A 21,802-nucleotide genomic window follows, 5' to 3' on the forward strand; every position below is an offset into this window, starting at 1 on the left:
AGGTTCTCTTCCTTGAGCTCATAGAAATCTGAAGAAGGAGGAGAATGAGCATCACGACCAGTGAAATCATCATGTGCCTCGCCAACTGCCTCATCCTCAACCATGGGCTGCTTGCCCTCTCGTACTGCCTGTGCCGATGAAGAAAGCGAGGCCCCTTCCACCTGATGTGGAGATAACACTCGCTGCTCTGATGATGAAGACGAGACCCCTTCCACTGGCTGTAGAGAAAGTACTCGTCGGGCTGCTGCAAATAAGGTCCTGTGACCTCTCTGATATGTGACCCGAGGAGAAGAAGCCATGTGTCTCGGGATACTGGTCTCGGGCTGATGTGATGGCCCTCCCTCCTCATGAACTGCCTCAGGCCCTGAATGTGGCTGTGTGAAAACATCTCGGGAGATGAAATCCGCCCAAGGGATGCCCTGCTGGCTCAGCTGATGGGAAACTACTAGCTGAATAAGACCATGATGGCATAGGCTCCGGAGCTGCTGTACTGGAGTCTGTCTCCGAAAGGTAGTGGCTATCCTCTGAATGTCATGAAATAAGAATGCCGAAATGTTCATCATCCTCACTCTGGTGAAGTGCATCATCATGCGGATATGACAAGAAAATACTCGTGAGAATCTCCCCTCGCATGTGAAGTAGTGCATAATGAGTCTCATGGTGTCTATATACTCTGCTCGGAGGAACTTGATAGGAAAGTTCCTTGTCAAGTGATGCACATGGGCAGGCCTAACATATGGCTCATAGTATACCAGGTCCACCCACTTGCGCTTCGGCCACACCTCACCCACATTGGGTATCCCGGTAGCATCTGTGATAGCCTCTGGAGAAAACACAAAATTCACCCCTGCAAGGGTGACCTGCCTGTCATGGAGATGGAGGACAAACAACCGGGCCAAGTCTCTGTGATGCTGGATGTGTGACAGCCTCTCACAAAACTGAAAACAAGCCATATGCTGAAAACAAGACACTGCCAATGGGCAAGCCTGCAACTCTGTCAATGATGTGGGCTCTTCCCTCCTGTGATGACCACCCTTGCCTCCCCTACGAGGCCTCTGCTGTATCTCAATCTCAGTAGATGATGATCGGTCATCACCTTGCTCATTAGTCTCAGTGGTTGACATGGTGTTATTGAGCAAGGTGGAATAAATAAGTCAAAATGACCGCTGCCCTGCCTGCAAAATGCTGTGAAGTATGCTGTTTTCAAGGGGAAACATCATGAGGGATATGTTAGGGGAGGGAATTTACATATAGGAAAGGGAAAAAATATATATATAAGCAGGGAATTCTGAAGGAAAACATCACATAATGCTAAACATGTCATTCCATCTTTCATCATTTGCAAATGAATACTGTATTAGGGAAATATGTTTTATGATCACCAAGGGAAAGGACAATATAGATTTTCATCATGGAGGGAATGAAAGTATAAGGGAATAGAGTAGCATCAATCATAAACATTTAACAGGCTGCTGCTTTTATATTTTGTCTTCAAATATCTTTCATGAGCATACTCTGTTTTTTCCACATTTTGAAATGACCATTTGATGCTAATATGAAACAGGGATTTTGGGTATTAGATTGTAAGAAGAAGGGAAGGGGATTGCTGTGATCATGTTACAATGGAAGGGAGAGGGAATTGATAACTTGGGAATTAGGGAAAAGAGAGGATATTAGGAATTAGGTTTGGGGGGGACAGTGAAACCCTTTTAATAATCACTGCCAACTAATTTTTGTAACAGCAATTCATTTAGGACAGTGGCAGCTTCATCATGCTTTTACCATGGGGAATTAGGGTTTGACTGTGTGCTTTGATCATAGGGAGGGACATTCAATTGCCTAGGGAGTTTAACTGAAGGGACAAGCAATTGAATTGGGGTTTACATAGGGAAATAGGTAGGGAAAAACAGAGTTTTGAGAAAGGGGATGAAAACCATGCTAATACAAAACCCTAACACAGCAAGACTGCTTCTTTTGATAACTATGCAGCTGTATTTTTGATGAATTTTGTGATGACTTTAACACAGCTTTGAATCTTTGACATATACACAGCAAGATGACACTTTTCTTTATTTTTTATAAGGCTATGCAAATGACATTTTCACTGTTTTTACAATTTCTTATGTGCATGCCTTGTCATCACTTTTTATTTGTTTTTTTTTTTATAATGTTTCTTTTTCATTTTGCTGTGTTTTTATACATGAATTGCTGTGTGTAGTAGTGCTTAGGGTTAGAGCATGATACATGGTAGAAACAGGGTTTGGAATAGGGTTCAGGAGGGGTTAGGGTTTCATGGAATTTGGGGTAGGTTTTGAGTATTTTCTTTGCAAATGAGATTAATAAAAATGACATCCTAACACCTGTGATTTTATATTGGGAAAATGAATGGAGGGACTAAGGAAAAAATTGCCTTGAAAAACAAACATACTACCTAACATTAGCATGCAAAACCATCAAGTCATTTTAACCTATTTCCTATGGATTTCCTTGCATAAAATCATGACCATAATCTTCTTTTGCAACCCCAACACCATTACACAAAACGTGGAGGAGGCATACCTTTAAAAATTGGAGTGAATTTGAGTGAATTTGAGCGTTTGGGAGAGTTTTTAGGGCGGGCAGACTTTTTGGTCGCGCAAGCTGCCAGTTTGGTCTCACCCCTCCGTTTGGTCGCGCCTGTGTAATTTAACACAACGCGTTGGCCTTTTTTTGGTCGCGCCCCTCCGTTTGGTCGCGCAGCCTCCAAAAGACTGAAACTTCTGCAATTTGCCCAATTCCGCCCTCTAATCGCCTTTTGCTTGTAATTTCTTGCTCCAAATGCACAATGAAGACCTTTCAAGAGGGAATTTGCTTTTATAGGCTCATATTTAAAAAAAAAATTGACTTTAAAAACCCACTTTATAATGTTTAAACCTTTGTATTCTCTTTAACACTATTTTAGAGTCTTTTTGTCCTGGAATGAGCTTTTTGATGCGTTTAACTCCTTTCTTTTTGCAGGTTGACCGCCTGAGGGACTGTAGTGAAGGAACCAGGGTTATTGCCGGCACTTTTACAAATTTTTGAGAATTTCTTTATTTTTTCAAAATCCACATGACCTTGTAATTAAAAACAGTGTTTTTAAATCCAAGGCATAGAATGAGCTGTAGCTGAAGAAGATGACAATGAAACATATGTACAAAACTCCTTCCGGCTTGCTGGGCACTTACTGACCATGACTCATGACCTTAAAATGATTTTGACTCAAAACCCTAAACCTAAGACCATGGGACTTTAAGACAAAAACAAGAACAAGCCTGACTCAATTATATTGTTGTATGACCTGATCCAGCAAAGCCAAGAAGACAAAGACCAGCTCCTCCATTCAGTGTTATGGCATGCCTAGCGGGATGCAAAACTGACACTGATGAGACACCTATAAATGCATATGCAAAGAGTTATTGATCACTGATGGAGGGCTCAAGACCGACACTAACATTGGCTCCAATGGGGATGGTAGCTCCTTGGAGGTGCCAAGAACCTCAGACCTCTTGGGAGAGCAGACCAGTGCTTTATTCATTGGGCAATGGAGTCAACTAATAGAAAAAATAACCAACTTAAAAAGACTTTATTTGACTTGACTATAAACTGAAAACTTTGAAAGGACTATGACTCAAACAAACTGACTTTTTGCAGAAAATAAACAAACTGAAATCCCACACCAACCAATCTTCATGCTTGGAATTATAGCCTTCACTTCGGGCCCCAAACCAAGAATGAAAGATCAGTTCACGCTTGCTGTAGTAAAGTAAAATGATATGTACAATGAAGATGATTTAGAGCAGCATTGTTCAAACATGATATCTCTTGAGAAGCCGGCCATTCACCGACCCACCGGGACATTCATCTCCATTCAACTCCTTAAGAAGGAAAGCATTAGGACCACGATATGCAGCAATCTTAAAAGGACCTTTCCACAGATTATCAAACTTACCGTGTTTACCTTTGTCCTCGTTTCGAGCATCCCATCTCAAAACAACATCTTCTAGTTGAAAATTTTCTGATTTTGCCTTCTTATCATAAATCTTCTTGATACGTTCTTGCAGCTTCAAAGAGTTTTGGAGGACTTCTTCCCTTGTCTGCTGTAGGTGGACCATTTGACTGATTCTCCGTTGCATTGGATCCATGTCTTCTCCCGTTTCTTGGATTAACTTTGCGACTGGTACACTAAGTGATGTAGGAAAAACTGCATCAACCCCGTAAACAATCTCAAATGGCGACATTCCTATTGATCTCTTTTGGCTCACCCGATCAGCCCACAGTGCATTGACCAACTTCTTGTGCCAACTTTTCTTGTTGATCTCCAACATCTTTTTGATAATGTTTACTAGTGATTTATTTGATGATTCGGCCAGACCATTACCTTGCGGATGATAAGCGGTGGAGTGACCCAAACTGATATTGTACTTATAACAAAAATCCACCATCTTATTTGACTTGAAAGCAGCTGCATTATCCGTGATCAATTTGAATGGACAGCCAAAACGGGACAAGATATTAGTTTCAAGAAAGGAGATAATTACCGAGTCTGTGGCCTGTCGAGTAGGAACTGCTTCTATCCACTTGGTGAAGTAGTCGGTAGCAGTCAAAATCCATCTATGCTGCCCGGATGAAGCTGGGTGTATTTCACCAATGAAATCAAGGCCCCACTGCTGAAAAGGCGCACTAATTTCCACCGGCTTGAGTGGCAATGGCTGCAATCTTTGTTTCCCTTGAAATATTTGGCACTCATGGCAGCTCTTCACCGCTTTGTATACATCAGAAAAAAGGGATGGCCAATAGAAACCAGCTCTCAAAATCTTGTTGGCTGTAGTTTTCCAAAATAAATGACCTCCACAATCACCTTTATGGAAGTCTTCTACCGTTGTTTTCGCTTCTTCTTCAACCAAACAATTCAGTAGGATGCCTCCGGGATCTTTCCAATACAATGCTGATTTCATGATGCAAAATTTAGCGGCCTTCAATTTCAAAGTCCTTGCTTTGTTCTTTGACATTCCAGGAGGCGCGGACACATTCTGAAGTACATATACTATATCAGTATACCAAGGAGAATTAATGAAAATGTCTGATACCTGAACCGCTGAATTTTCTCCTTCACCATCGGACAAGGCTGCAATCAAGTTGATGTCAAGCGCATGTAGGTTTGTTTCAGCCATTAGTTTAGCAAGTCCTTGTCCTTTAACCAGCTTGGTTGGCTTGATTTCAACATCATACTCCAAGAGAGCAGCAATCCACTTGCCTCTCCTACCTTCCGGCTCTGTTTGTACCAAGACATCCTTTACCGCTGCACTAGGAACATAAGCTAAGACATGAGAATGAAGAATATAAACCCGGAAATCTTTCAATGCTTTAATCAGGGCCAGCGCTTGTTTCTCAATGATGTTATAGTTTAATGCCCCATCTCTAATGATCCGGCTGAAAAATGCAATTGGCCTTTCAACACCCTCTCTTTTTTGCATCAAAACTGCTGCTAGTGTATGCTCGGAAGCGAAAGAAAACAATATGAAATCCTGAGTATAATCAGGGCTGATTAAGGTTGGGGCTGAAGACAAGATTACCTTGATTAAGTTGAAGGATTTGACTGCCTCCTCAGTCCATTTGATCTCGCTGTCCTTCCGAAGCATGTTAGTCATTTCTCTTAAGTGCTCTGCAAGATTAGGAATGAAGCGACGCAGAAAATTCAATTTACCATTAAAAGATTGTATCTCCTTCTTGTTTCGGGGCTGTTCTAGCTGCTGAATTGCCTCCACTCTTGCGGGATCAATACGTATACCATCTTTGGAAATGATATGTCCCAACAATTTACCTTCACTCATGGCGAAGAGACTCTTTTTTGGATTTAAAGAGATGCCATATTTTCTGCATTTTTGAAAAACTTTCGTCAAATGAAAAAGATGCTCCTCATCGGATTTAGAAAATACCGTTAAGTCATCAAGATAAACAACTAAAAATATGTCCTTTTCATTGGCAAAAGCCATGTCCATAGCTCGCTGAAATGTTGCACCTGCATTCTTTAAACCAAAAGGCATTTTAGCATAATGAAATGTTCCCCAAGGTGTAGTGAAGGCTGTCTTATCACGGTCATCCTCATGGACCAGGATCTGATTGTAGCCGGAGTATCCATCCAACAATGACATCTTGGAGGCACCTACTACTCGCTGCAATATGTGATCCATCTTTGGCAGCGGATAGTTATCTTTGAGAGATACCTTGTTCAAATTTCTAAAATCTATGCATAACCGAATCTCACCGGTTTTCTTCCTCACTGGCACTAGATTAGAAATCCAATCTGAAAAGCGAACGGGAACTATAATTCCGGATTGATAAAGTCTATTTACCTCTTTTTCAATCAAGGGCAGCAACTTGGGATTGATCCTCCGCAACTTCTGCCGAAAAGGTTTCTGATTTTGTTTGATTGGAATAGTGTGTTGAATTATGCTTGTATCATAAGTCTTTAGATCTGAATAATCCCAAGCGAATACATTAGTAAATGATGACAGCAATCTAATGTATTGATTCCTTACCTTGGGTGGCAGGGCCTTCGATAATTTCACCATCTTTGGATGTTCCACTGTCCCAAGGTTGACATCTTCCACACCTTCTTCGGTTGGCATCAAAGTTGGCTTGCGAGCCACATCGTCTTGATCAAAAAGCTCTTCTAAAGGAATCAGTCCCTTTGGAATATGATTGTCTTTCAGCTGCAAAACATCCATTTGATTTATTCCTTCAGGCTCCATGTCAATTGAGATTTCTTCAAACTTTCCTTCTCCATGCAAGAAGTCTTTGATTTCTTCATCATCCTGAAAGACTTGCCAATTCCTTTGGTTGTCCGGGATTGTGGGGCGGTGTTTTACATAGATTTCAAACTTGTTACTCGAATTCATTGGTATCTTTAAATTGCTTGCTGCCTTAGCCAAAGCATCGGCAACTCCATTTTGTATCCGGGGTATGCATGTTAAAGTATGCTCTGAAAACCGCTTCAAAATATCTAGAACAGCATTGCGATAAGCCCGCATACGAGGATGTTTAGCTTGAAATTCCCCCTTTACTTGTTTGATCACTAACTCGGAGTCGCCATAAATTGCTATCTTCTTTGCTTTTAATTTCCGGAGGATTTTCAAACCAGCTATAAGGGCCTCATATTCAGCTTCATTATTTGAACAATCAAAAGCCAATTTATAAGAGCAAACTTGTACCTTAATTGGGACTTGTTTAGAGACTGAAAATGGGCTGCGGATCCATACGCCAATGCCTGCTCCATCGCTGCCCACTGCCCCGTCGAAATCCATGGTCCAAAGACCATCTTCATCATCATCCAAGGGCTGTACTTGTGATGTTGTTTCAGTCATGACTTGCTGTCCATTTATCTCAGCAATTGACTTTATGACAGCAGCCTTTTCTTTGCTTTCCGTTCTCAATACTTCTCTAACATCTTCAGCAATGCCTGGGATATCTTCTATCTGAACTAATTGACTATTTACTTCATTAAAACTATCAGCAAATAAAACATAGGACTCTAGATCTGTCTGTACATAGTTTACAGGATGATTTACCGGTTTTTCCTTGCTTGTAATCATATACTTCATCTTTTGCTCTCGATAGACTTTCCTCATTTGTCCAAACACCGGAATAGTGGCATATGAAAAGTCCAGCTGTAAAGTGCCTTTGAGTTTTGATCCCCATGACCTTGAAAGAAGCATGCCAAACCTTGGCGGAATGTCCGCTACTACCACATCCATCAAGAGATTCTTTGCGGGAATTTGATCCAAGCTAACAACTAAATCTTTAATCAGACCGATGCATCTAACTCGGCTGGAATCAAATGAGTATAGATCATGGTAGTTACGAGTTATATCAAGTCCCAACTTCTCCATTATTGCCTTGGGCATTAAATTGTGTGATGCTCCCGAATCGAACATAGCATTATGAAGCACATAATCATGAATTCTCAAGCTGATATAGAATGGCGGGACATCGCTTTCCGGTGACTCACCATTGAGAGCTGGCCCAAAGATCAATTCCGGCTGATCATCCTCCACATTAACCGCATCTAACATTGGATCAGTATTGAACATTTTAGAAATTTGTGCTCTGTAAGTAGTGTTCTTCATGACTTCAGTAAGTGGAATGGACAATTTCAATTTTGAGACTTCATTCTCAATGCTGAACGCTTGACTTCTTTCACTTTCTTTGGCCGGATTATCTCTTTTTTTTGCTCTATCTTTAGGTACATTTGATGGCTGATCCATCTTGTTTGCTAGAGCTGTTGGGGCTGATGAAGAATCCATGATTTCTTTACCTTTTCTTTGCGGAACAGCAGCACCATTCTTTGCCGCATTTTCTGCCTTCTTTTGAAGTGGATGTATAGGTACTGTTCGGTTTCTCAGCTGTCTCTCTTTGCCTTGTTGAGCTGATAAGGCATTTAGATAACCTCTTTGATATTCCTCAGACTCATCTTGAAGTGCCACATCATTAGATAGAATGTAATGCTCATCTTGAGGTGCATAAGCATTACTTACCAGCTCGTCTTCTTCTGTGATGTAAGTGGGCATGTCATCGGGAGTGAAAAAATGATTTTCTTCACCGGGACCTTCACCCTCATCTTCAGATTCTTGAGTGACATAGTTTTGCTGAAATGGGGGTTGGATCGGTTGCTGTACTGCTGCCTCTTGTCCTCGTGGCTCCCGCTGTTTTATCCTATATTGGGGCTGCTGTTGTTGGCCTCTAAAGTTCGGATTTCGAACTTGTGGTTCCGGTTTGCCAAGACTGAGATTTTGGAGTGCCTTTGACATCTCTTCCATTTTCCGAATAACTTGAGAAGTGGATGCTACCTCCTCTTTGATTGTGACCTTCTTTTCCGCCTTCATTCTTGCCCTTTTGTCATTCAAATTAGCCTCCACACTGACTGCGATTTTCTGCATTTCCTCCAAAGTAGGAGGATCTCGGTCCCGCAGTGAGTAGGCCATCTCCGGATCGAAACCATCCGGGAACTTGAGCAAGGCAGATTTTCGAGAAGGCTTAAGATCATCTGGTATAGCATTATACACTGCATTAAATCTTATGATGTAGTCTTGAACGGACTCACCCGGATTTCTCTTAAGGTTGTTATATTCGGCATTGATTTGCAGCGGATCCTTTCTGATTTCCCATCTGTCCAAGAATTGTGTTTGAAGTGCTTCCAAAGAAACAATACTATTTGCTCTCAACCCTCTGAACCATTTCCGGACCTCTCCTCCAAAAGTCTGAACGAACAACCTCATGGTAACATCTTCCTCATCCAATTCATACAGATCAAAAAAGGTAGTCATCCGGTCAACATGCTGCTGAGCTGAGACACTCTGTGGAGTGCCATCAAACATTGGTATCTTGCTCTGGTAGTCAGCTGGCATGTCATGAAGGTTTGCAGGGAGAACAAGGGGAGCAAATCGGGCAGCCATGGCTCTAGGCGGGGGAGGTGGAGGAGTAGAAGGAGTATGATGAGGAGGAGGTGGAAGTATAATAACAGGGGTTGTGATAAGGGGAAGGGATGTTGGCGGAGATAAAGGTGATGATGGAGTTTGAGGTGTAGATGGAGGTGAACCAACAGGGGTATCGGGAAGTGTAACTATAGGCGAAACAGGTGAAATAGAGATGAAAGGAGGGAAAGAAGCTCGATGAGCCGTGAGGGAAGTTTGAAGATTTTCAGCTTGATCAATAGTAGACCCAATATGATCAGATATGTTTTCAATAAAATCAACAAGAGTTGAAGCATGTATACTACTTTGAAGATGCCGCAAAATATAAGATTCAACCACTTTGTTATGCCTTTCGAGGTCAATCACAGCTGCAAAGTCAGGATCAAGAACCAAAGTATCGAGTGCACTTTCAGATTTAGATTTAAACAATGACAATTCAAAATCCTCGTCGAAATCAAGATCTTCAAAATATTTTATTACAGCAGGCGATGAATTAGATCTAACAATCAATTTTGAATCAGAAGCCAGCTTGTAAATACAAATAAACGAGGAAAGGAAAAACCACTCAGCCAAATGGAAACTCTTAACTTATCATCTGAAGCTTAGAGTCCATAATGATACTGGGATAAAGATGTCAGTGAAGCGCTATGTTCACAAATCCCATGGAGATAGACTGAAGCAGCGTTTATCTACTAACGCTGATGTAAAACAAGAGCGTTTTCAAAGGCTTCTGGCGTAACTTCAGGCTCCGTCTAAGACTTATGAAACACACACCTCAATGAGCAAAGATTTAGATGTTCTTCCCCAGTATGGTCGCCAATATGTTAGCGCTTGAGATTTCACCTCAGGCTGAAAAGGTAAACCTTCAAGGCTACATCAAACCATTTCACCTCGTAGCTAGCCCTACGAGGTATGAGAAGGCTCTCTCGGGTCAGATTCGATAGATCTTTCAATATGATTAAGCTGACCAATGAAGAATAAGGATTTTAGGCTAGTAAATTGATAGGGGGTTTGATTTAATGATTTTTGGTTTTTTGATGGAATGACGGGGCTTTTCTGGGCTGCATGGGGAAAATCACAGCTTCAAACAGAGAAATATAATGACTACACAGGTATCAACTGAGGCAAGGTAGGCATGCAATTTAACACCAAATCTGGTTTCAAACGGGATGGCAAGACTGGTGAGGAGTTAAGGAGGGCAGACAATAACTCTGAATCTTCCTTAAACAGTAGAAAACATCGAATGCGAACAAACTTATAGGAGGAGCATATAATACTATGAATTCCTACCTAATCACTTCATTTGTTCAGCTTGAAAGGGTCATGAAATGAAATGGAATATAACTGATTACATATGAGACAAAGGGAAAAACTCATGCTAAATCAACATACCACATGAATCTCAGCAAACAGAGCTGTGAAATTCCATTAAATTCTCTGCAGAAAACTGTACATTACAAAGCTCTCTACTTCTCCAGCAGCTCCCAGCGCTCAGAAAAAACTCTACTCTCTTCACTCCCTCCTACAAATAAATTTTTTAATACAATAAATACCTCTGCTGCCCAAAACAGGGGCGCTGTTTTAACTAACTACAAAAATATGAAACAAAAAACCACTGGGGGAAAACAAATCGACCCCAAGATGAGGGATTTGTTTTATGATTATTTAATAAATAAAACTAAAAAAAAAACCAAAAACAATAACCACTAAGCGCTGCTGAAGATGGAAACAAGTGCGTTCACAGGTGTCGATCCCAACTAGGCAATCGCTCCTCGTTCTCTGCCACTTTGCATATGCTGGAAATTACAATTGCTCCCGAATTTCTGGAAATACACTGGCGATTTTAATAAAACAAACTTTTAAATTAACATTCTGTTTGATGATTTGGCTAATTTTGAAGCTAAACTGGAGCGCATATCCTTTTGATTTAGGTGGTCTTGAAATAGGAAATTCGTTCCTAAGTTTCTGTTGCGGTTGATGTCTTTGTGGCGTGAATGAGGACCGGATTTAGTGCCCTGGCGTGGTTGACATCACCCGATTCCATAACGATACATTTCAATCAATGCTCTTACTGCCCTCAAAATGTTTGATTTGCTTTGCATTGACTCATCTTTCACAGAGGCGGTACCTGCAGGTTTGATATAATAGGCAGCAAGATTATCTTGGGATGAAATCCATTCTCCATTCACAGCGTAGCTACCCAAGCAATCCTTGGTATAAAGGGAATCACCCTCATTCCCCTCTCTGAAGATGTATGTCAGCAGATGACACGAACTTGACAATGTTATCACAAGTTAATCTTAACCACTCTTCTAAAAATGATGCCCTCTTAGTAAGAAAGCCATTAAAATTTTCGTAATCTTCTGGAAAAGCAAGACCAAAAATATGAACAGTGGTTGATGTCAACTGTTCCGCAAGAGTTTTTCTATATTTGAAACTTGAAGGTGCTATATCCTGATCTGAGTTCCAATACTTCCAATGTATGCCCCAGTGCTTGCACAATATCAGCGAATGAATCACCATAATCTTCCCGTGTTAATGGTACAGCCAATGCTGAGGTTGCATGGATTCGGATCTTAAAATTTGATGAATCACGAAGCAGTAGAAGAAGAATATTATAAACCGAAGGAGCCCATGTCATATACTGCAACCTAATAGACTCGTTTAAGAAGAGATTTCGCAAAGCATGACACACATTCCACTGAACCTTAACATTTCCGGTAGTCACACAGGAAACAAAAGATTGCACCATCCTCGTATACTGTATGTTTTTCTAGTGCTTCAAAATCAAGTACAGGACTGCCGCAAATTAACTGTTCCAGTTCCAAGAAGAATTCCAACCAATTCAAATTCCACAAAGGCATCCCATGGAGGAGAGTTGAACCAGAATAACCGTGTATCCTCATTGTAATAAAACATGCCATACTTTGGGTCGAAAATATCTCTCACGAGTAATTGGAAAAACTCCTTTTGTACACTACCTTCATCAATCCCTTCTTCTCCTATAAATTGAACCTTTAATGGCTTCTTAAGATCCTCGGCCTGGAGCTAAATCTGTAATATAGTTTCCCTAATTAGATTTTCTCTTTTCACCCTAAACACCAAGTAAGGGCAGGTTCTCTTGAGCAAAAGAGAACGTAGTAAGGCTTCTTGAAACTCATTGCGCATCTGAATATTTGATTCCCACTGCATAATTTTACTTTGCTATTTGTATCATAAACAAATGGATAGTTGCAGAATGAGAAGGAAGGAGCTATCCATCCATCTTTTAAAGTCTTCCAAGATGAACTCTTCATTGTTGACTGCATCATTGTAAAAGGAGCTGTGATCAACAAACTCAGCTTTCTCATTTACTTTGTAGAGCAACTCAAGCTACTGAAGCCACTGATCCTTTTTCGGGAAGAAAACTGATGCTCAATGCATCTACTGATGAAAAAATAGATTTGATCTTAACCACTAGGCTTTCAACTCTTGCTGACCTCTTTGCCATCTCAAACTCTTCCATCAGATCTGATGGATCAATGGGTTTTGCAACTGCACTTTTAGAAGCCTGTTTCGTAGCTATTCCAATCACTTTCGTTATACACTTCTCCAATCACATTTGAATCAAATTTCTGACCATCCATATCCCAAAAGAACTGTTGAACAACAATGTCTTCCTTAGCTTGATTCAGGTAGGCATGGAACATTTTAAATGCTACTGTTACCTCTCTTTGAAAATCCGCTCCCAAACAAGTTCACTTTTAAATCCAATATGCTCAAGAACAATACCCGATACAAGTATCTCTGCGATGGATCCTTCATATGATGGAACTAAGATTGCCCCAATCATTCTTAGTGTTGTTATCTGCAAATGTTGCAAGAAATCCAGTTCGTTCCAAGCTTCCACTGATCCTTGAAAAAGATATTCTCTTATAACTGATATCTTGAAACTGATTGGTTCTTTCCCTTTTCTTTGTCAGCAATCCTATAGGCGATGCTTCCAATACAACTCTAGGTAGTATAAGGATTGGTATACCAATGGCAGCCCATGCTTACGAACTTGAGCCATCCACTGTTGACCAGCATCATGCTTACCAAATAACTGTAGCTCTGTCCCAATTATCTTCAACTGATACCAGACCGGTGATACATATGTAAGTTTGGCACGAAATTTTATGGCCATGTTATAACCTTTACTATTCCAGGGCATAACATATGCAAGAACCATAGAAGTAAAATGCCTGTGAGTAGTGTTCATTCAGGGCTTCTCTCAATATATTTGTGAAAATTAAATCTGCTTCCCGGAGCTAAGTGTGCAGAGATGAAGCCATAGCGCAATGTGAAGTAATTGACTTTAATCAATGAACATAAAAAGATGAAGATTGGTACCCTATTCCAAAAATGCAGATGGCGCCCTCCAAATAGCTTTTTGCCTTTGATTGCTGATGATGCTTTGAACTGTGTTTGTGCAGGGACCGGAGTTTGAAGTTTGCTGCTGTCTTAAGAAGAGCTGAAGAACAAATTACATAATTTAAACAGCACATTAATGATTTCTTCTTCAAAACCCTGTTTTGAAGAAGAATCAATCTCATGTTGAGACGGAGTCTAACATTGGCTCCACTTGGGATGGCAGCTGCAGCTTCCTGGAGGTGCCAAGAACCGCAGAACTTTGGGGGAGCAGACCGTGCCTCCACCATTGGGCAATGGAGTCATCATCAACAAATCAACACAGCTGAAGACTTATTTTCACACTGAAACTGAACTCAAACAAACTAAAAGCCAACTGAAACAAGATGCTGCCCTTATGGCTGCTTATTTATGTACAAAACCTACTCTAATCTGTTGTACAAAGAATAGATCAAGTAATGCTAAAATGCCAAATTAACCACTCGAGTAAACCTGGAAATGAAGCCGCTTGAGAATGCTGCCATGAAGTCACAGATGCAGTTGCTGGCAGCCCTTCATGCTCATACTGAGCCTGGTCACCGAGAAGACAGCCCGATCGGTCAATCAAGCTGAAAAATATGTCCATATATGCCGCAATAGGATCACGGAAACCAGCCTCTGTTGGCTGCCCCAACTCTGCAATACATGCTTCCAGCTGCACATTGTCAATGTATACCTCTATAGGCAAATCTGTTATTTCTTGTTTCGATGGAGGAAGGATTTCCAAGAACTTTTTAGGGTCTTGGAAATCATAAGAGTAGATCTGCTCATCGAGATATTGAATCTCATTTTCAACTCTTTCAACCACTAATTCATAAAATCTAATTTTGCCTTCAAGATGAAGCTTCGGAGATTTCACACATTGAAGGAAAATACTGAAAAATTCTTCATTAATGTCAATACCTGCTAACATCTCTCTAACTCCATCTAGAACTTCACAAAGTGCAGGGTCTGCCACATACCCTACCATTGCATGAACATATCAACAGGCACTGGAATGTCTGGATCAAGTTGGAGTCGCCAGGTGAATGAATCAGCCTGCATAAGTATCTGACTGCTGTCCACCATCAGCATCAGATCTGAATTTGATACATGTACTGGGGTAAAATACAATCGAAGTGCTATGTTCACAAATCCCACGGAGATAGACTGAAGCAGCGTTTATCTACTTGCGCTGATGTAAAACAAGAGCGTTTTCGAAGGCTTCTGGCGTAACTTCAGGCTCCGTCTAAGACTTATGAAACAAACACATCAATGAGCAAACGATTAATATGTTCTCCCCAGTATGGTCGCCAATATGTTAGCGCTTGGAATTCACCTAGGCTGAGATAGACAAACTCTCAAGGCTACATCAAACCATTTCACCTCGTAGCTAGCCCTACGAGGTATGAGAAGGCTCTCTCGGGTCAGATTTGATAGATCTTATAATACAATAAGCTGACCAATTAGGATCAAAGATATTAGGCTAGTAAATTGATAAGGGGGGTTGATTTAATGATTTTTGGGGTTTTTGGTGGCAATTGGAGGAAGTGCAATTCAGGGTGCGGGGATTGGGCACAGTTTTTGCAGGTGGGTCTTTGGGGCAAGGTAGGAGTTTATGCTGATGCCTTTAGCTGAAAGAGATGATTTAAGGAAGAAAGAAGAGAAACTAAAGAGGGCGAACAATGAATTCGAATCCTCTCTAGACAGTGGAAAACATAAATTTTAAACAAAATTGAAAGCTAAGCATGGCATGCATGAATTCAAACTTTATCACTTCTTTTGTTTAAATAGCAGCAAGAGATTAAGAAATGGAACACATAAACACACTTACAATAACAGTAGGAGACACACCATCAACATAATAATCCACAAGAATCCACAATGAAGTCTGCAAAATCCTGGCCTTCCTTTTCCTCAAATTGCAGAGAATACAAGTCAATAATACAATAGCACTTCTCCCTCTAGAGTCCAACCATCAAAATGAGAAAGAGAAGGCATAATATAGAAGGTCAAACCTCTTTCCCCACCTCTAGGGGTCGAGCTCAGCTTCCTAGGAGCTGTTGTAACTAATTCTAAATCAGTCACTAGATAATAGACCAGCTCAACAACTTACCTCTAAAACTTAGGAAGCTTATCTATGCATTAAATATTCACTATTTACATCAAAGAAGCTTCTAGAAGTGGTAAAGAAGAGTAAAAGTATCTAATGCCATGAAATTTACACAATAATCCATCATTTACATGCCCAAATAGTCAACCAAAGTGAAAATAGTGCTTTTCTGGCCGAACTAGTCAAAAATTGGCAAATCTGGAGGTTTTGGTCGCGCCCCTGGAAGTTCTGGTCGCGCCCCTTTGCAGCTACTTTTGAGTAGGTTCCAGTGATCCAAATCAGGTGCAAGATGGCTCATTGGAAAGCTTAGCCTGTCTACTTTCCATCCCAAGTGGAATTTCTGGATTTGGTGTTGATTTGACCCCTCAAAAACCATTTCTCCCAAGGTCACTTTCTGCAACTCAAAAAGTGGGCAGAAAGTCATTTTTAAGGTGTATTTTGAGCTTTTGGAGGCTCAAAACTCAAAATTAGGCTGCCCCCAAGTACTGGTAATTTTTCTTTTTGCATGCCCTTTCCAAAAATGCCAAGTTTGCAAAATTCCGAGCAGCCCTTCAAAATGGTCTCACCCGGGGTGAGACCAAACCGTGGGCAAAACCTGTAATTTTACCAAAAATTTGCAAAATGCTCCAAAATTCTCAAAATTTTCAGATTTTGATGCTAGATCAAGGCTGATCAGTACCATGATGAGTGAGGGATGCCTCAGCCAAGATGCGGAGTGGATTTTTCCTTTTCTTCTTCTTCCAGGCCTCTGACAGCTCTCTTTGGAGAATTTTTATTCTCGCCTTGCAAACATGTAATCTTGCCCAGTAGTGTGTCTTCATGTTCCGGAGCAGCTTGTTGTCCAAGCGCCAATTTGCTCGGATGAGCAATAACTCTCTATCCATGGGCAGTGGGTCCCCAGGCCTCCTGCGATTGATGACTCGGTCAAATCGCATCCTCCATAACTCATCCAACTCCTTCTCGGTCTCCAGCTGTTTGGTCCGCTGCTCTAAATAAGTGATAGTCCACTGAGCCATCTCAAGCTTCCGCTGCAACACAAGGTTCTCTTCCTTGAGCTCATAGAAATCTGAAGAAGGAGGAGAATGAGCATCACGACCAGTGAAATCATCATGTGCCTCGCCAACTGCCTCATCCTCAACCATGGGCTGCTTGCCCTCTCGTACTGCCTGTGCCGATGAAGAAAGCGAGGCCCCTTCCACCTGATGTGGAGATAACACTCGCTGCTCTGATGATGAAGACGAGACCCCTTCCACTGGCTGTAGAGAAAGTACTCGTCGGGCTGCTGCAAATAAGGTCCTGTGACCTCTCTGATATGTGACCCGAGGAGAAGAAGCCATGTGTCTCGGGATGCTGGTCTCGGGCTGATGTGATGGCCCTCCCTCCTCATGAACTGCCTCAGGCCCTGAATGTGGCTGTGTGAAAACATCTCGGGAGATGAAATCCGCCCAAGGGATGCCCTGCTGGCTCAGCTGATGGGAAACTACTAGCTGAATAAGACCATGATGGCATAGGCTCCGGAGCTGCTGTACTGGAGTCTGTCTCCGAAAGGTAGTGGCTATCCTCTGAATGTCATGAAATAAGAATGCCGAAATGTTCATCATCCTCACTCTGGTGAAGTGCATCATCATGCGGATATGACAAGAAAATACTCGTGAGAATCTCCCCTCGCATGTGAAGTAGTGCATAATGAGTCTCATGGTGTCTATATACTCTGCTCGGAGGAACTTGATAGGAAAGTTCCTTGTCAAGTGATGCACATGGGCAGGCCTAACATATGGCTCATAGTATACCAGGTCCACCCACTTGCGCTTCGGCCACACCTCACCCACATTGGGTATCCCGGTAGCATCTGTGATAGCCTCTGGAGAAAACACAAAATTCACCCCTGCAAGGGTGACCTGCCTGTCATGGAGATGGAGGACAAACAACCGGGCCAAGTCTCTGTGATGCTGGATGTGTGACAGCCTCTCACAAAACTGAAAACAAGCCATATGCTGAAAACAAGACACTGCCAATGGGCAAGCCTGCAACTCTGTCAATGATGTGGGCTCTTCCCTCCTGTGATGACCACCCTTGCCTCCCCTACGAGGCCTCTGCTGTATCTCAATCTCAGTAGATGATGATCGGTCATCACCTTGCTCATTAGTCTCAGTGGTTGACATGGTGTTATTGAGCAAGGTGGAATAAATAAGTCAAAATGACCGCTGCCCTGCCTGCAAAATGCTGTGAAGTATGCTGTTTTCAAGGGGAAACATCATGAGGGATATGTTAGGGGAGGGAATTTACATATAGGAAAGGGAAAAAATATATATATAAGCAGGGAATTCTGAAGGAAAACATCACATAATGCTAAACATGTCATTCCATCTTTCATCATTTGCAAATGAATACTGTATTAGGGAAATATGTTTTATGATCACCAAGGGAAAGGACAATATAGATTTTCATCATGGAGGGAATGAAAGTATAAGGGAATAGAGTAGCATCAATCATAAACATTTAACAGGCTGCTGCTTTTATATTTTGTCTTCAAATATCTTTCATGAGCATACTCTGTTTTTTCCACATTTTGAAATGACCATTTGATGCTAATATGAAACAGGGATTTTGGGTATTAGATTGTAAGAAGAAGGGAAGGGGATTGCTGTGATCATGTTACAATGGAAGGGAGAGGGAATTGATAACTTGGGAATTAGGGAAAAGAGAGGATATTAGGAATTAGGTTTGGGGGGGACAGTGAAACCCTTTTAATAATCACTGCCAACTAATTTTTGTAACAGCAATTCATTTAGGACAGTGGCAGCTTCATCATGCTTTTACCATGGGGAATTAGGGTTTGACTGTGTGCTTTGATCATAGGGAGGGACATTCAATTGCCTAGGGAGTTTAACTGAAGGGACAAGCAATTGAATTGGGGTTTACATAGGGAAATAGGTAGGGAAAAACAGAGTTTTGAGAAAGGGGATGAAAACCATGCTAATACAAAACCCTAACACAGCAAGACTGCTTCTTTTGATAACTATGCAGCTGTATTTTTGATGAATTTTGTGATGACTTTAACACAGCTTTGAATCTTTGACATATACACAGCAAGATGACACTTTTCTTTATTTTTTATAAGGCTATGCAAATGACATTTTCACTGTTTTTACAATTTCTTATGTGCATGCCTTGTCATCACTTTTTATTTGTTTTTTTTTTTATAATGTTTCTTTTTCATTTTGCTGTGTTTTTATACATGAATTGCTGTGTGTAGTAGTGCTTAGGGTTAGAGCATGATACATGGTAGAAACAGGGTTTGGAATAGGGTTCAGGAGGGGTTAGGGTTTCATGGAATTTGGGGTAGGTTTTGAGTATTTTCTTTGCAAATGAGATTAATAAAAATGACATCCTAACACCTGTGATTTTATATTGGGAAAATGAATGGAGGGACTAAGGAAAAAATTGCCTTGAAAAACAAACATACTACCTAACATTAGCATGCAAAAACATCAAGTCATTTTAACCTATTTCCTATGGATTTCCTTGCATAAAATCATGACCATAATCTTCTTTTGCAACCCCAACACCATTACACAAAACGTGGAGGAGGCATACCTTTAAAAATTGGAGTGAATTTGAGTGAATTTGAGCGTTTGGGAGAGTTTTTAGGGCGGGCAGACTTTTTGGTCGCGCAAGCTGCCAGTTTGGTCTCACCCCTCCGTTTGGTCGCGCCTGTGTAATTTAACACAACGCGTTGGCCTTTTTTTGGTCGCGCCCCTCCGTTTGGTCGCGCAGCCTCCAAAAGACTGAAACTTCTGCAATTTGCCCAATTCCGCCCTCTAATCGCCTTTTGCTTGTAATTTCTTGCTCCAAATGCACAATGAAGACCTTTCAAGAGGGAATTTGCTTTTATAGGCTCATATTTAAAAAAAAAATTGACTTTAAAAACCCACTTTATAATGTTTAAACCTTTGTATTCTCTTTAACACTATTTTAGAGTCTTTTTGTCCTGGAATGAGCTTTTTGATGCGTTTAACTCCTTTCTTTTTGCAGGTTGACCGCCTGAGGGACTGTAGTGAAGGAACCAGGGTTATTGCCGGCACTTTTACAAATTTTTGAGAATTTCTTTATTTTTTCAAAATCCACATGACCTTGTAATTAAAAACAGTGTTTTTAAATCCAAGGCATAGAATGAGCTGTAGCTGAAGAAGATGACAATGAAACATATGTACAAAACTCCTTCCGGCTTGCTGGGCACTTACTGACCATGACTCATGACCTTAAAATGATTTTGACTCAAAACCCTAAACCTAAGACCATGGGACTTTAAGACAAAAACAAGAACAAGCCTGACTCAATTATATTGTTGTATGACCTGATCCAGCAAAGCCAAGAAGACAAAGACCAGCTCCTCCATTCAGTGTTATGGCATGCCTAGCGGGATGCAAAACTGACACTGATGAGACACCTATAAATGCATATGCAAAGAGTTATTGATCACTGATGGAGGGCTCAAGACCGACACTAACACTATGGATGGAAAATCATATGAAGAACAAATAGCATCCATTACCTGGCACTCATGAAGAAAGGGGGAAGAGATCTATCAATGATATTGCGTTTTTGTCTGTAGCTTAGAATTTGAGTAGTTAAAGCATTAGACAATATATTTTCCCAATCCATAATATAACCATCCAAAGAAACTTCTATTAATGGTACCCATTCTTCTGAGAACTTTTGTGTATTAGGGTAATCGTATAAATGATATATCATAACAACGACATGAGAGAAAGGTCCATCAAGGGAAGCTATTGAATACATACCCCTATCCTCATGTTTGTGATTGTTTGGGTCCCTTCTCCATTACCTGATAGGCTTTTCTGGGTTTTGGTTCTCCTTCATAAACTTATGGACAAACTGAGTGTCGTACTTCTACGATGATGAAAAGTGGTATATTTTCCTCAAATATTCAGCCTTGAATGACCTGATTATTGTATTCTTTGGAGTCATGAAAACTATATCTGTGATATTCAAATTGTTGATGACCCATCTCACCATATTTGTGTAGGGCAAGATTTTGGGATGAGCTACAATTTTATGTAAAAAGGAATTGGTCATATCATTCCATCTAGACTCAGCAACCAGAGTTGTATCATATGTGGAATCTCTTTCCCTCTCAATTTCCCTTGGATTCTCATCTTCAAACAATTTATGTATGATATCCCAAGAGGATGACCCTGTGTCTGGTGTACATGTAATGTCCATGAATAACGATGACATTTTGACAATTTCTGCAGGAGGTGAGACTATCTATGGTTGAACTACAAACTTCTTCTTTGCTTTGATAATTCTAGACATCTCCTCTAATTATTGTTTGTCGGGATTTACCTATTAAAATGAGAAACAAGGATGGGTAGCAAAAATTGGTTAAGGAATATAGTCTTTTCAATTCAATGCATGATTTAATGAAAGAATTCTACGACATTACATCAAAATCATAATAAATCATTCAAAACCTCAAAACCATAAATCACATAGAGTGGCCATTAATTGTCAAACATTTTTTCACGTGGCTTTGACACATGTCATTGTATCAGAGCATTGCTATCGATGATATCCTTGAGGTGATGCTTCTAAATTTTGCGATATCCTTCATTCCAATCAATCTATTTCTTTATAATGGACTAAAAATTCGAATGGAATGTTGATCGGTGGCTTTCCTATCAACGTTTCAGTATTGGTTACATGGATAGAACTTGTGATGTGAAAACTATGATATCGCAAGGCATGCGATTAATCAGCAATCAGA

This window comes from Pinus tabuliformis, chromosome 3_2 (assembly GCF_031772625.1).
Source record: "Pinus tabuliformis cultivar Carrire ecotype Pingquan chromosome 3_2, CPIR1, whole genome shotgun sequence".
Taxonomy (NCBI): Eukaryota; Viridiplantae; Streptophyta; class Pinopsida; order Pinales; family Pinaceae; genus Pinus; species Pinus tabuliformis.